This window comes from Rattus norvegicus, chromosome 20 (genome assembly GCF_036323735.1).
Source record: "Rattus norvegicus strain BN/NHsdMcwi chromosome 20, GRCr8, whole genome shotgun sequence".
NCBI classification, from domain to species: Eukaryota; Metazoa; Chordata; class Mammalia; order Rodentia; family Muridae; genus Rattus; species Rattus norvegicus.
In genome coordinates, this window is record NC_086038.1 from 22,767,050 (window position 1) to 22,784,112 (window position 17,063).

The following is a 17,063-nucleotide window of genomic DNA, read 5'->3' on the forward strand; positions in this document are numbered from 1 at the left end:
GTGTTTTGATTATATTCCTCCCTTTCTGCTAGTTTCACTAGCTCCTCCCAGATCCATAACTGCTTCCCTATTCACCCAAACTTGTGGTCCCTTTTCTCCTGCCTTATTATCAATTACTTCTATGAGGCCTGCAATGTAATGTAACACATTACGTGCAATGTTTTATAATGCTCACTTCTCCCTCCACTGCTAAAGGTCCATCACCCACCTTCATAGGTTAACCAATTGTCCTCTTTGTCTGGTAACCTATCAAGTCTATTTTGTGATGCTCATAGATCTTGGACATGTGGTCTTCACTCGAAAGTGGTCAACCTATTGAGGTAGAACTCTTAAAATTGACTCTTCCTTTCTCAGCAGGTGACAATGACTCTTTAGCTAGGGTCAGAATTCTGTGTTTATTGTCCCTCTTCATACTGGAATCTCATCTCTCTTGACCTTTCCTAGGTCTTATGTATGCTATGACCGCACCTGTAATTCATATGTATAACGACTGTGCACACACCATTTTTATTCTAATTCATTAAACTTCCCATAGTATGATGAACCTTTAATTTTAGTTAATAGCACATGTCAACACTAAAAAGTATGTACTTTTATGTTACTATCTAATGACAATATATTTGCCTTAGTTAAATAAGCAGAACTGAAGATAGCATTCTAATATGGCCAATGAGATGATAATGAAAAGACAATGCTATGATAAAATTGCTTTTTTATATGGGAGTCAGTCTAAATAAAATATATTTGATAAAAATGTATACAATATTCCATCTGGCAATCAAATAAATTCAAATGTATTTAGTAAAATAAATAGTACATTGAACCTTATAAATTACATATTAATATCATTATTAATATACAATTGGTGAACAGAATTGGTGAAGCAGAGACCAGATTCGTGATCTGAGGGCACTGACGCATGGCCATTAGAATAATGTCTCAATATTTTTTATATAATTAGCTAGAGACAGTGAGATGAGTTTGAGAAATATTTATGCAGCAGAGACTTGCTAGACACTACTGAAGTTATTTTTTTGTTGCAGAGCACCAGAATGAAGAAATGGCTCATGCTGCCTTACATATTGATTCTCTCCTTTTAGTGGAAAGTTGACCCAAATGATGTATCATTTAGAATCTAGAGCAGTTAACAATTTCTATTTATCCTCTTTCCAAGACTCTTTTCTCTTGCATTTGTTGTTGAGATGCAGATAATTCCCAGGATCCATTGAACCTCAGGGACTGATGAAGTCACTGAGAAGTGTGACTGTACCAATGTACACCATGTGACTAAGATGTGTAGGATCTGTGATTTTAGAGTATATGCTTTACCCAAGGAATTCAAGGTTCCTTTTTGTACTAAGCATCCATTCCTTTAAAGATCCCCAACAAATCCTTACTCAATTTCTCTTCTTCAATGAGAAATGAGGATTATTTGTTCATGCCTAAACATATTGGATTTTGTTGACTCATATCTATTCTTGAAGTCCAGGCTAACAGACTCTTGGGCCTCTGCACACGCCCATTACTGCTTCATTTCTGATGGCTTTGAACGTGTCTTTCTTCCATGAATGTTAGAGTAACTGAGAGAGCAGTTCTCAGCCTTTCTTACAGTTATATCTGCTATGGGTGATTTCTGTCTGACTTAACTCACATGCCTCTCTTTGCAAACTCTACATTCCAAGTTCTGACTATCTCCACTTGGTCCTAAATATATCTAAAATAGAATTATCAAATAAAAAACCTAAACACCTCTGCTGAGGCTTTACTGAAACAGTTCTCTTTCTAGGCTTCACTTCAGGTTGCAATGTTCAGTCATCTAGCTAATTGCTATGAAACTCAAGGAAATATCTTTTATTTCTATCCTCATCTCCCAGATTCTGACTCATGTTGGTCTTTATGCAACTCTGTTGCTTCTTATAGCTTCCCAAGACAAAGAATTTTCTAATTTGGAGTCAGGAATTTTCCAGCCTGGAGCTGTAAGTCCATGTCATGTAAAACAGTGACTGGATGGGTTAGAAGGCCTCGGGGTACACTCACTACAGTTGTTTAGGTAAATTGACATGATGCCAAACTGTGGTCTAAATGTGTTCACTCTTATATAAATGCTGGTCTTTCCTTTAGTCAGAGAAGCTGCTCTTTAAAATAAAATAAAACAAATTCCCCTGTTTCTGATATATATATATGTATATATATATGCTTTCTCCTACTTCATATATATATATAGATATAGATATAGGTATAGATGTTATAGATATAGATGATTAGATAGAGATAGATAGGTATATGTATAGATAGATATATACCCTTAATCTAGTCAGTTAGTGTTGCCCATATATGTATGGGTGTGGAGCCATTCAGCCAGGCATTAGATATCAAAAAGAAGCCATAGCCTCAAAAAAGAATCTTTCATGCCTACCTCCCACAGAAACTATCATGTATAGCTCTTCAGGAAGCAATGGAGCCTGGAGGTTAACTAATCAGTCTATATTAGTATAGTGACTGGCTTGATCTTATGGGAGTCTTGGGAAGAAAATCGTGACTGCTATGAGTTCATGCATGGGCTAACCATATCACGGCCGGAAGACTGAATTTCAGGGCACTTATTTCCATTCTCTGTCGCTTACATTCTGTCTTGCATTCCGTCTCCTCTTCTTCAGTATTCCCAGGGCCTTGGTGGCTGAGGACTAGGCACTCAGTCCCATGTCCTCATCATATGACCAAGAATACATCACCCCACTGAGTACTACCGACTGCCAAAAAAAGAGCGTCTCTGGCTCAAAAGAAGCATCTCTGACCAAGGTTGAGAATAGCCCAGTATGTGAGTGTGAACATAAATATAGAGAAGGAAATTCGACAGCATAAATATTTAGTAAAATAACAATAGCAGCTATGGACTTTGGACCAGGATGAGGAGGCAGCAATTTCCTGCTGTGGGTGAATCCTCAATCCAATGAGAATGTGATTAGTGATCCCACAACGCCTGTGACATTATTACACCAGTGAACACATTGCCCGGCCACAATATCCATGTTATAACTTTTCATGGTATCCTGAAGCTCTCCCATGTCCTACTTTTGGATTTTTTTCCTAAATTTAGCATTGATCTTTATTCTGTGGGGCAATTCCTCTACCTTATCATTCAAACCTAATACTCTGTTTTCCAAATGATCCCATTTATTTGTGGGACTTTGCACTGAGAATTTTCTTTAGTTTATTGATTTTTTTTTCACTTCTAACGTCATCTAGGTTTGTTTCTTATTCAGTAATCCTAACTTTCTATTGAATTCTGTTTTCATATATTGGATTGAACTTTGCCTTCGTACCCTTTGGTTTTGTTCTCTTGGAGTGTACCCATGCTTGCTTTGAGCCTCTTGAACATAGTTATAATCATTCTTTTAGACTTCTTGTTAAGGAATCCATGCATTTTTGCTGGAGTTCATTATCAGAGCTTAGACTTTTGGAGGAGATATGCTTTAGGTTTTCTTATTGTTTTTGCTTCTGTGCTGGGACTTGTGAATCTAGTTAATTGGTTGAAATATGAGGCAGGAGTGCTGATAGTCTAGGGAACGCTTACCAGTCACCTCTAAGAGCTAGAGAACCAGTGTAAGTGTGGGCCTAGGGCTCTGCTCAGCAACTAGAGATCCCATTATCTGTTGTTACAAGGGCCTAGTGCATGGCAGACATTGATGCTGGTGGCTCAAGACACCTTATCTGTCAGTACCAGGGTTGAGGAAATTCAGGATTATTTTTGGGTTCTGGAGACATCTTGCTTTTCTACTTCAGAAGCTAGGGAACTAAGTTACAGTTGAGTGCCCAGAGTTCAGGAACCCTTTGGAGCCAGGATCTAGGGCAGGAGTTTAGGTAGAGGAATGGGTGTCCAGGGACCTCTTACATGTTGTTGCCTGAACAGGCTCAGAGAAACTTCTCTCTGGAACGAATGAATTGTAAATTTAGACTCATGGCTGCTCAGGAGTTTTTGTATAAATGCCATTTGAAGGGTTAGACTGAAACAGAATAGTTATACATTTATAACATTCTACCGCTTAAGGAACATTTTAAAACAGGGAACAGCAAGAATAGAAGTAGCAGATCATCAGGAAAAGGGTTATGAAATATTGTCTTCTGAATATAACCATTGCAAACATGATCTTAGAGCAATGCAGACGACTGTGCTGAACCTGAACAAGATTGGAGCTGTCAAAAACCAATCACAGATTAGGGAGGGGTTCATGGAGTCCTATCATTCTCTGCTGGATTTTGGACAACTGATGGATTCTTGGGATGGACAGTTACTGCCTTCAGTTCTGTACCACACAGTGAATCCATCAATCTTTCATCAATAATTTCAAACAGGTGGCTATGCAGATGGACTTCCTTAAAATCAGTGGGCCACAAAACAAAATTAAAAGACGTAAATTCAGGAGATGGGCACATAGAGTGTAGGCAGTGATGACAAGGATAAGAAGGAACTAAGAGAGAAGAGGAAAAGAGTACCAAAATGTGTACTATGTACATGTATGAAACTGTCAAAGAAGAATTTAATGGGTATGTATCCAAAAGGAAGAATTTTCAACAAGGAAGTGGCACCTGATTTATAGTTTCAAAAGACAACATGAGTCTTGCTCCTCTTATGCTCCAGCAAGGGTGAACTTGTAAAAGCCAAATCTAATCCTTAGAACTGTCTTACTTAAGAGGTCCATGCCATTTTGTATGGTAGCCTTCAATATCTCTAGTCATAATTTCTAGTCTGGTACACATAGCTATAGACTGTCCTAACAATTGCGTATAATAGCTAAATATCAATATGCTTTCAAAAGTCCAAAAGAAAAGGTCTCCTGGATCATCTGCTTTATTTTGCTTATTGGGTAAGGACCCAACTAGGAGTCACATCATTCAGATTTTTTTACATAGTAATTTTACAAACATACCCTTCTGCACACACAGCGATATTTCCTCATGTTATAAGCTAAGTAAATCTTATTTAATGTTCCTTTTTCTTTCCTGCTTAGATACTAGAAAACATTTCCTGTCTGGATCCTTTCTTCTATGGTTGCCTTTTAATCCTGTTCTGCACAAGTTATTGTGACCTTTTCAAAGTATAAATCTGATTGTGTCTTTCCTGCCTAGAACTCTTAATAGGCTTCTTATTGCCCTGAGGAAAAACAAAACAAACCCCATTAATATGACCGGAAGACTCTGCTTTATTTGATTTCTAGTTGCTTCTCTGACCTTTCTACATTCTTCTCCCTCTTGGTTTTGCTCAATAAACCCCAACCACTCTGTCTTCTTTGCTGTTCCTAAGTTCTTGTCTGGATTATGATTTTTGCAGCTGTTTTTCCTACAGGGTTGAAGGGCAACAAAAAAGAAAGAAAGAAAGAAAGAAAGGAAGGAAGGAAGGAAGGAAGGAAGGAAGGAAGGAAGGAAGGAAGGGTTTTCCTTTAGCTCTGTAAAGTGACCCTTTGGTCTAACACTCTTCATCAAGCCAACTGGAGCACATATGACATCTGAGATCATCTTGTTCCAGCTTGTTTATGCCTCAGTTATTTTAAAGATTTATTTGCTATATGAGTACACTGTAGCTGTCTTCATATGCACCAGAAGAAGGCATTGGATCCCATTACGGATGGTTGTGAGCCACCATGTGGTTGCTGGGATTGAACTCAGGACCTCTGGAAGAGCAGTCAGTGCTCTTAACCGCTGAGCCATCTCTCCAGCCCTATGCCTCAGTTTTTGCTAAGCTTGATCCACTGTAATTTAAACTCTAATTATTCTCACTCTTATGAAAGGTTTCACATACAACGATCAGTCAATAAATATACATTTCCTAGTTTCATCTATTTCAAGCCCCATTTAAAATCTCTAGAGAGGCAAAGAAGGTGTTCAATCGGTCTTCTTCTAATAAATCACTGTAGAGATTTATATGTGAAATACATGTCTACTAAATACTATGTGGCAGCACACAGATTAGTAATGAGAAAATCTGAGGCAGCATATTAAAACAAATTCATCAAAACACCCCCTTTTAGGTGCCTGGAGATAAAGATGTTAAGAGTACTGGCTGTTCTTCCACAGGTGCTGAGTTCAAGTCCTCCAATAACCTCATGGTGGCTCACAACCATCTGTCATGGGAACTGATACCCCCGACATTCAGGTATACATGCAGACAGAGCACTTACATAAAATATACAAATCTTTAAAAAAAACCCTTTGAATGTATTGAATTGGCTGTGAAGCCTCATTATTTTAATGTAGGATATGATTTTTAAAATAAATACTATGAATAAGGTACCCATAAGTCTTATTCAAGTAGAAAATGATTTTATGTATAAGTTATTACCCAGGGCAGGTAGTATACAAAACACTACTAATGTTTAGACTCAATTCCAAATGCATAACATCAAAATATTTGGATTTAGTAAGCAAACATTTCAATTCAGTCCACCTTGAGAATGCCTGGTGCTTGCAATGATTTTGCTATTTTTAAATTATGGGTTTGGTGTGTGAGAATGATTGTATCCTCTCAAAATATTCCATCAAACTCTTGGACATTATTTTCTTCCTTAAAATTTCTGTCTCTATATTTGCTTTCTTGTATAAATGAACTCTTGAATTTTCTTTTTTCATTAAATTTTGAAATTATGTACATAGACTACTTTGTCTCAAGTCTTTCCTGTAATATTATATGAATTAAAATAATTGTCAAAAATGCTGCACTGCATGAAAATACAAGTTTAAAAATCTTAATTTTTGTTATCTGTTTCACACAGTCATAAGCATCAATGCAATTTGTCAAAATGAAATTTCAACTCATAGTCTAGGTTATTTAATTACTTAGATTATCCATCAACCATGGGTTTCATATGATCCATATTTAAGTGATTAAAAAAGCACAAACACAAACGTGCATTCAATGAACGTATTTGTATTGGTGACTTTTCTATAGCTCTCCTAAATGCCATGACTAAATGCAACTTAAGGTTGAGTTTATGATTTTTGCTTTATGATTCCAAAACAGAAAGTGGATTATGTCATGGAATGTATGGCCAGAGGCAGAATAGCCATGATGGCAGGGTAGCAAGCTGACTGGTCACATTGTCTGCACTCTGGAAGGGGAGAAAGAGAGTGAGATAGTTATGAGCTCTCACAGCCTACCCTTTAGTGATAAACGTCTTTCCTGAGGATTCTACCTTGTAAATGTTCCCTAATCTTCCCAAAGAGCAGTACCAAGTGTGAATCAAATGTTCAAATACATGAGAGCAGTAATCTTAGGCTCTGTAAAAGCAATGCTGTGTATCACATGCAATTGTGCCTGTGAAAATATATACACAGTATATATACTGTGTACACATACACACACACACACACACACACACACACACACACACACACACACACAAATAATCCTAAATATAGCCTTCTTGGTCTGTATAATCTTACTCATACATATGTGTTTAGGGATGACCAGCTGGTGTTGGATAACCAGTTAGTATGTTCCTCTCTGGGGAAGACCATTTCTCCCACTCTTAGAATTCCTTTTGCGGGGCTGGGGATTTAGCTCAGTGGTAGAGCGCTTACCTAGGAAGTGCAAGGCCCTGGGTTCGGTCCCCAGCTCCGGAAAAAAAAAAAAGAACCAGAATTCCTTTTGCCTGTAGTTCTTTATGTTGGGTTGAGGCCTGTGGGCTTTCCCTCATCCGGTTTAACAGGTCTGTTGTTGGTATCCTTGCTCAGTTCATGCTTCAGCAGTTACATTTGTAAAACATGGTGGGTGAAGCTTCTAACACTCCTTGGAGACACGTCTCTCTTACAAGCTTTTCTCCGTTGTTTTCCTCAGTATTCTGCCTTAGGTCAGGAAGTTGTTTGAGATTCCGCGTCCCAGTCTACAGTGACTTTCTCAGCCATGCTCATTGCTGCTCTTTTCACAGTAGCCAGGAAGTAGAAGGGACTTAACCATCCTTCAGCTGACAGATGCATAATACGAACATGCTTCATATATATTCCACGGGATGCTTGCTATTCAACTGTAAAGAAACATGAAAGCATGAAATCTGCATCTGAGTGGCTTGAACTTGGAAAGGGCCTATTAGGTTAGGTAACTCAGACCCAGAAAGATAAATGGCGTATGTTTTCCATCATGGGGGGCCTCCTCCCTCCAAATCTTCATATGCGCAGAGCCTGCAGCAACAGCAAAGTAATGGGGGGGGGGGTGATTGCCAGAGTAGCGGCAAAGAAACAATTGAAAATGGAATAGTAAGTAACTATTATTTTAGTGTGTGTGTGTGTGTGTGTGTGTGTGTGTGTGTGTGTGTGTAACACAGCATAACACAGCATGCCTGTAGAAGTCAGAGGACAATTCATGAGTATTGATTTTATTCTTTCACCATGTGGGCCTTGTGTTTAAACTCAGATAATCAGTCCTGATAGAAAGTACCTGTACCCTCTGAGGCATCTGTTGTATTAAATATCAATCTCAATCAGGGGTTTTTACCACGCCTTTGGTCATTTAGGTCCCAGATAAAAGACACGTACAACCTTTGTATGCCTAATAAGCCTTAATTAGCACTAGAGGTGGGCAGAAATCTACCCTTTTATGTTATTAAATTAATCTACTTTCCTGTCAATAACCCCAAATTATTACTTGCTATGTTTTATCTGGGCTGCTCTTAACTCCAATTGGTTAGTCCTCGTTGCCACACTTTTTTGACACACCTAATCTATGGTGGCTTCCTTCTTTCCCACCTCCTCTTCCTGCTCCTCCTCCTCCTCTTCTTCTTCCTCTTCCTCCTCCCTCCTCTCTTCTTGTTTTATTGGATTTTTTAAATTTACATTTCAAATGTTATCCCCTTTCCTGGTTTCCCATCCAAAATACCCCTATCCCACCCCTCCCTCTTCTTCTATGACCTTGTTTCCCTAACCAACCACCCACCCCTTCCTGCCTCCCCCCGACATTCCCTTATACAAGTCTATATAGTTTCCTCTGACCTCCAAATCCCCAAGCTCGAGAATCTAAGATCTGCCTATCTCAATTCTGCTCAGCTCTAGGCTGTAGTCATCTTTATTCACTAATCAGAAATAACTTGGTGGCAAGGTCATATAGTACCACTGGGGTCTATATGCAGAAACTCTGGTTTTTTGGGGAACCAGTCTTTTGGAGCTCCCACAGCATTACAATACATAGCATCAGAACAAACTTCAACAGACATATCAGGTGGATCCCCCGTTGGTCTTTGTAGCTCAGGGTGGCTTTGAACTTCTCATCAGTCCACATCTCTTTACTTTCAAAGTACTAGGACTGTAGGTACGGGTCACTATATCAGATTTAGTGGACCCATGGATCAAATTCAGGTCTTTATGTGTGCAAGACAAGTTCACAGAATATTCCCAACTCTTTGAAAGATGCATGTTTCATCAACACTTTTATTACTATCAGACATTTTATACATATTAAAACTCCAAGTTGCCTGTCTTTATTTTACATTCGTGAAATTAAATCTAAGGTATTATTTTTAAAACTTTATCCTGTTTCCCAACAGTTTTGGCTTGTTGGTGAAGCCAAAATGATTTGCCTGCAGAACTTCCACACTGAAAATCTTGTTGATGGGAACTTTGCATATTCAGCTGATATCATATATAATATAAGCTTTTTATTAGATCATCTTTCTTCCCATAGGTTAATGTGTAGAGTATTGTTTCCTAAACAGAAGTGTTTAGAAAATGTCAATCAGTCTGGATGTTCCTCAGAAAATAGGACATTCTACTACTTGAGGACCCAGCTATAACTCTCCTGGGCATATACCCAAAAGATACTCCAACATACAACAAAGACACATGCTCATACATGTTCATAGCAGCCTTATTTATAATAGCCAGAAGCTAGAAAGAACCCAGATGCCCTTCAAGAGAGGAATGGATTCAAAAAACGTGGTACATTTACACAATGGAGCACTACTCAGCTATCAAAAACTATGACTTCATGAAATTCATAGGCAAATGGAATGAACTAGAAAATATCATCCTGAGTGAGGTAGCCCAATCACAGAAAAACACACTTGGTATGTACTCATTGATAAGTGGATATTAGCCCAAAAGCTGGAACTACCCAAGATACAATCCACAGACCACCTGAAGCTTAAGAAGAAGGATGACCAAAATGCAGATGCATCCACTCCTTCTTAAAAGAGAAAAAAATATCCATAGAAGGGGATATGGAAGCAAAGTTTAGAAAATGGAAGCAACTGAAGGAACGGCCATTCAGAGCCTGCTGCACATGTTGGGCACACACACACACACACACACACACACACACACACACACACACAAATAACATATTATACATAAATACATATTATACATATTAAAATTTATATATATATATATATGGTGGAGATATACATACATATATATATATATATATATATATATGTATATATCTCCACCAAAAATAGATAAGATTGATGAAGCTAAAAAAATGCATGCTGAAAGGGACTGGATATAGATCTCTCCTGAGGGACACATCCAGAGCATGTCCAATACAGAGGCAAATGCGAGCAGCAAACCACTGAACTGAGAACAGGACCCTCTTGGGGGGAATGAGAAGTAGGATTGAAAGAGTTGAAGGAGCTTGCAACCCCATTAAAAACAACAATGCCAACCAACCAGAACTTCCAGTGACTAAACCATTACCAAAAGACTACACATGACTGACCCAGGACTCCAACTGCATATGTAGCAGAGAATAGCCTTGTTGGGGCACCAGTGGAAAGGGAAGCCCTTGGTCCTGCCAAGGTTGGACCCCAGTGCAGAGGAATATGGGGGTGCAGTAAGGGGGATGGATGGGTGGAATACAAATATGGGAGAGGGAATGGGGGCTTAAGAACAGGAAACGGGAAAGGGAATAACATTTGAAATGTAAGTAAAAAATATATCTAATAAAAAAAATGTCAAAACAGCTTCTGATACTTCTTTACTAACAAGAATCTTTAAGCCAGGCAAGGTGTGATATACCCATAATAAAAGCACTCTGGAGGGGCTGAGGAGATGTCTTAGTGGTTAAGACCTCCAGAGTTCAATTCCCAACAACCACATGGTAGGTTACAAGCATATATATATTCATATATATGAATGTATATGTATATACAGACATATGTATATAATCTTTTTTTAATTTGATAATTTTTATTTACATTTCAAATGTTATTCTCTTTCCCAGTTTTCTGGATATAGGTCCCCTATCCCATGCCCCTCCCCTTCTTCTATAAGGGTGTTTCCTTCCCCTTCCACCTGCCCTGCCCTCCCCCTGACATATCTCTACACTGGAAGGTCCAGTCTTGGCAGGACTAAGAGCTTCTCCTTCCATTGGTACCCAACAGGGTCATCCTCTGCTACAAATGCAGTTGGAGCCATGGCTCAGTCCATGTATAGTCTTTGTGTAGTGGTTTAGTCCCTGGGAGCCCTGGTTGGTTGGCATTGTTGTTCTTATGAGGTTACAAGCTCCTTCAGCTCTTTCAATCCTTTCTCCAACTCCTCCAACAGGTGTCCCGGTCCCAGTTCAGTGGTTTGCTGCTAGCATTTGCCTCTGTATTTGACATGTTCTGGCTGTGTCTCTCAGGAGATGTCTATATCCGGTTCCTGTCACCATGCACTTCTTAGCTTCATCAGTCTTATCTAGTTTTGGTGGCTGTATGTAAATGGGCCACATGTGGGGCAGGCTCTGAACGGCCATTACTTCAGTCTCCGCAAAAGATGTTGCCTCCATATCCCTCTTATGAATGTCAAATGCTTTCTCAGCATCTAGTGAAACGATCATGTGTTTTTTCTTTGAATTGGTTTATATACTGGATTACATTGATGGATTTCCATATAGTAAACCATTCCTGCATTCTTTGATGAAGCCTACTTGATCATGACAGATGATTGTTTAGATGTGTTCTTGGATTCGGTTTGAAAGAATTTTATTGAGTATTTTTGTGTTGATATTCACAAGGGAAATTCATCTGAAGTTCTCTTTCTTTGTTGGGTCTTTGTGTGGTTTAGGTATAAGCATAATTGGGGCTTCATAGAAGGAATTTAGTAGTGCTCTATCTGTTTCTATTTTGTGGAATAGTTTGGACAGTATTGGTATGAGGTCTTCTATGAAGGTCTGATAGAATTCTGTGTTAAAGCCATCTTGTTCTGGGTCCTTTTTGGTTGGAAGACTTTTAAATCTGTTCCTATTTCTTTAGGAGTTATGGGGCTATTTACATGGTTTATCTGTTCCTCACTTAACTTTAGTACCTGGTATCTGTCTAGAAAATTGTTAATTTCCTCTGAATTTTCCCATTTTGTTGCATACAGGCTTTTGAAGTAGGATATGATGATCCTTTGAATTTCCTCAGATTCTCTTTTTATGTCTCCCTTTTCATTTTTGATTTTGTTAATTTGGATACACTTTCTGTGCCCTCTGGTTAGTCTGGCTAAGGGTTTGTCTATCTTGTTGATTTTCTCAAAGAACCAACTTTTGGTTCTGTTGATTCTTTGTACAGTCCTTTTTGTTTCTACTTGGTTGATTTCAGCCCTAAGTTTGATTATTTCCTCCCTTCTACTCCTCTTGAGTGTATTTGCTTCTTTTTGTTCTAGAGCTTTTAGGTGTGCTGTCAAGCTGCTTATGTAGGCTCTCTCCAGTTTCTTTTTGCAGGCACCCAGAGCTATGAGTTTTCCTCTTAGCACTGTTTTCTATGTGTCCCATAAGTTTTGGTATGTTGTACCTTCATTTTCATTAAATTATAAAAAGTCTTTAATTTCTTTATTTCTTCCTTGACCAAGTTATCATTGAGTAGAGCTTTGTTCAACTTCCATGTATACGTGGGCTTTCTGTCCTTTTCGTTGTGATTTAAGACCAGCCTTATTCCATGGTAAACTGATAGGATGCATGGGATTATTTCTACTTCCTGCATCTGTTGAAGTCTGTTTTGTGACTGATGGTCAATTTTGGATAATCTACCATGAGTTCCTAAGAAGAAGTTATATCCTCTAGTTTTAGGATGAAATGTTCTATAAATATTTGTTAAGTCCATTTGGTTCATTACTTCTGTTAGTTTCTCTATGTCTCTGTTTAATTTGTGTTTCTATGTTCTGTCCATTGATGAGAGTAGGGTGTTGAAATTTCTTACAATTATTGTGTGAGGTGCAATGTGTGATTTAAGGTTTAGTAAGTTTTCTTTTATAAATGTAGGCGCCCTTGTATTTGGAGCATAGATATTTAGGATTTAGAGTTCATCTTGGTGGATTTTTCCTTTGAGGAATATGAAGTGTCCTTCCCTATCTTTTGTGATGACTTTTAGTTGAAAGTCAATTTAATTTGATATTAAAATTGTTACTCCAGCTTGTTCCTTTGAACTATTTGCTTGCAAAGTTGTTTTCCAGCCTTTTACTCTGAAGTAGTGTCTTTCTTTCTCTCTGAGGTATGTTTCCTGCATGCCGCAAAATGCTGGGTCTTCTTTATGTATCCAGTCCGTTAGTCTATGTCTTTTTATTGGGGAATTGAGTCCATTGATATTGATAGATATTGAGGAATAGTGAGTGGTGCTTCCTGTAATTTTCTTTGTTAGAGGTGGAATTATGTTTGTGTGTTTCCCTTCTTTTGGATTCCTTGCAAGGAGATTGATTACTTTCTTGCTTTTTCTATTGTGTAGTTTCCCTGCTTGTGTTGGTTTTTTCTGTCTAATATCCTTTGCAGGGCTGGATCTGTAGAAAAATATTGTATAAATTTGGTGCTGTCATGGAATATCTTTGTTTCTCCATCTATGTTAATTCAGAGTTTTGCTGATTATTGTAGACATCTGCCCAGCACCTTCTGGCTTTCATAGTCTCTGGTGAGAAGTCTGGTGTAAATCTTGTAGGTCTGCCTTTATATTTTACTTCATTTTTTCCCTTACTGGTTTTAATATTCTTACTTTGCTTTGAACATTTGGTGTTTTTACTATTATATGACAGGAGGAATTTCTTTTCTGGTCCAATCTATTTTGAGTTCTGTATGCTTTTTGTATTTGTATGGGCATCTCTTCGGTTAGGGAAGTTTTCTTCTATAATTTTGTTGAAGATACTACCGACCCTTTAAGTTGGGAGTTTTCATTATCTTCTCTACCTATTATCCTTAGGTTTGATCTTCTCATTGTGTCCTAGATTTCCTAGATGTTTTGGGCTAAGAGATTTTTGCCTTTTACATTATCTTTGATGGGTGTGCTGATGTTTTCTATGGTATCTTCTCCCCCTGAGATTCTCTCTTCTATCTCTTATATTCTGTTGACGATGCTTGCATCTATAACTCCTGATCTCTTACCTAGGTTTTCTATCTCCAGGGCTGTCTCCTTTCATGCTTTCATTATTGTTTCTATTTCCATTTTTAAATCCTGGACATTTTTGTTCAATTGCTTCACCTGTTTGGTTGTTTTTTCCTATAACTCTTTAAGGGATTTTTGTGTTTCCTCTTTAAGGGCTTGTACTTGTTTACTTGTATTGTCCTGTATTTCTTTAAGGAAGTTTTTTATGTCCTTCTTAAAATCATCATAAAATGTGATTTTATATCTAAATCTTGCTTTTCTGGTGTGTTTGGATATCCAGTATTTGCTTTGGTGGGAGAACTAGGCTCTGAAGATGCCAAGTGGTCTTGGTTTCTGTAGCTTAGGTTCCTGCCCTTGCCTCTCACCATCAGGCTGTCTCTGGTATTAGCTTGTTTTGCTGTCTCTGAGAGTGGCTTGACCCTCCTGTAGGCCTGTGTGTCAGCACTCCTGGAGACCTGTTTTCTTTCAGCCAGATCTGGGAATAGAGAGCTCTCCTCTCAGGTGTGTATGCACTGCTGGCAACTGGCTTTCAGCTCTAGGCACAGGCAGAAACCCAAAGGATCCTGCCCCTGACTATTCTTAGGTCCCTGTGCCTAGGGGGCACAGATGGCACTAGGCAGTTTCCTCTTGGGTTGAGAATGTTAGCAGAGAGTAGTCTCCTCAGAGTTCTCAGGAATGTGTATACGTCTGAGGGTCCAGCTTTCTCCCCCATGGGATTTTGGTGTATATAATCTTTCTATAAAAAGCACTCTGGTATTAGAGATTGGAGGACATTGCAAGGTTGAGAAGTTAGATCTTATAGTAAAGTGAGTTTCAGAACAAACAGGACTGTACAGTGCAGTATGCACTCTCTATGTATATAGGACATATTAAGTATAAAATGTATATAAAGTATAAAATTCATATGTATATGTATATGTAGACACACTTGGTTTCAAATATGTATGTAAACTCATTATTTTAAACTCATTATTTTAGACAAAGAAACTACATTTAGTTCATTTTAGATAATAATAATCCCACTTGTGAAATTCAGTTTTGTTGATATGTATCTTCTTATAATGGTGTTTATAGCTCACTAATAAAAACACTAATATTACTACCAACTTGGGTGTTCTCATGTTAAAGAAACGCTGGCTTTGGATATATTTCTAGTGAGTTTTATTTCACTGCTGTGTATTGTCTTACACTGGAATTCAAACACACTGTTGTCTGATATTTCGGGCAAAATCTGTATGTGAGGTAGCAATGTATGGGGAATTCTGACATTTATAAGGGTTTGGAGAGTTGCTTCTGCTTACTTTTAGCAAATTAAAGTGGCTTACTTTTCCCAAAAGGCAAACCTTGGCTTGATTGCTGCTATGATTGGGACTGACCTTGGTGCCATGTAGAACCACATTTGCAGATGACACTCTTGTTAAAGAAAATTCATCCTTAAAAGCAAACAGTGTGTTTTTTGTTCTCATGAAATTAAAACTTGCAGGTCTCAGTAATTACTTGTGCCCCTATTGGCCTTTTCTTTGAAAAGTGAAATCAAATTTAGTGATTTCCAAAAATGCAGCACAAATTTAACAAAAAATTCAGAAAGGAAGGTGCCTAATTCTAGCCCAATTTTTTTATATATATCTAAGTAGTGCATTGATTAAACTACAGGGTCTAAGTAGGTTGCACCCACTTTTTATGATGATTAGTATAATATCAAGATATCTCCTTAAATATAATTCTATGAATTTTAGAACAATATGAAAGTCATTTGAGTTTGTCTGAAGGCAATATAGAATAGGTAAGTCACCACTGAAGTCTTGGATACAGAGATTAAAATTAAATTTATTCCATAAAAGCAAGAGTTATCATCAACAGAATTAGGCACAATTTGAAGAGAATGAGAAAATATCTGCAAATGCCCCATCTGACAAATGTAACAAGAAAAACACAAAAAGAGACAAAGAAACAAATGTGAACACATGAGGAGCAACCCCATTTTCATAATGGACTACACAGTGAGCAAGCATTTCTCAAAAGATGATGTAGAAATGGCCAAGAAATCCATGCCAAAGACTATTTCAGCAATTATCCAAAAAATGCAACTCAATTCTATTGAAGCTTAATTGATCATCATAAAAAGGAAATAAATAAATAAATAAATAAATAAATAAATAAATAAGTAAGTATTTTGGTTAGAATATATAAAAAAGGATACTTTATGTACTGCTGGTGGGTTGAGTAGATTAACATGACCATCAGGGAAAACTGTGTCGTGATTCCTCAACAAAACAAAAAATACAACATCTGCCATCTGCCTTGGCAATTCCCTCACTCTGTACACATCCCGAGACGAAGATTTTATGCCACAAAAAGGATACTTGCACATCCTGTTTACTATGGCAGCGTTGGATAGCCATATTGTATAACTGATGAGGATGTCCTTCAGCAGATGAATGAAGAAAATGTGTGTTTACACAATACAATTCCCCTCAGCCATAAAACCAAGGCAAGTCACCATTTGTCTCAGTATTAATGCAACTAGGGAGAACATTGTGTTGACTCGAGCCAGACACAGAGACTCAAATAAGACAGTTCCACATAATTTCAGCAGCCCAATAAGTCAACCTTGTTCAAATAGGGAGTCAGAGGGACTTTTAAGGGTAGAGGAGAGTGCAAAGAAGTATTCAAATATAGACAGCTTGAGTAGAGGGTGTGTGTGTGTGTGTGTGTGTGTGTGTGTGTAAGTATCCCAGCCAGTCCCAC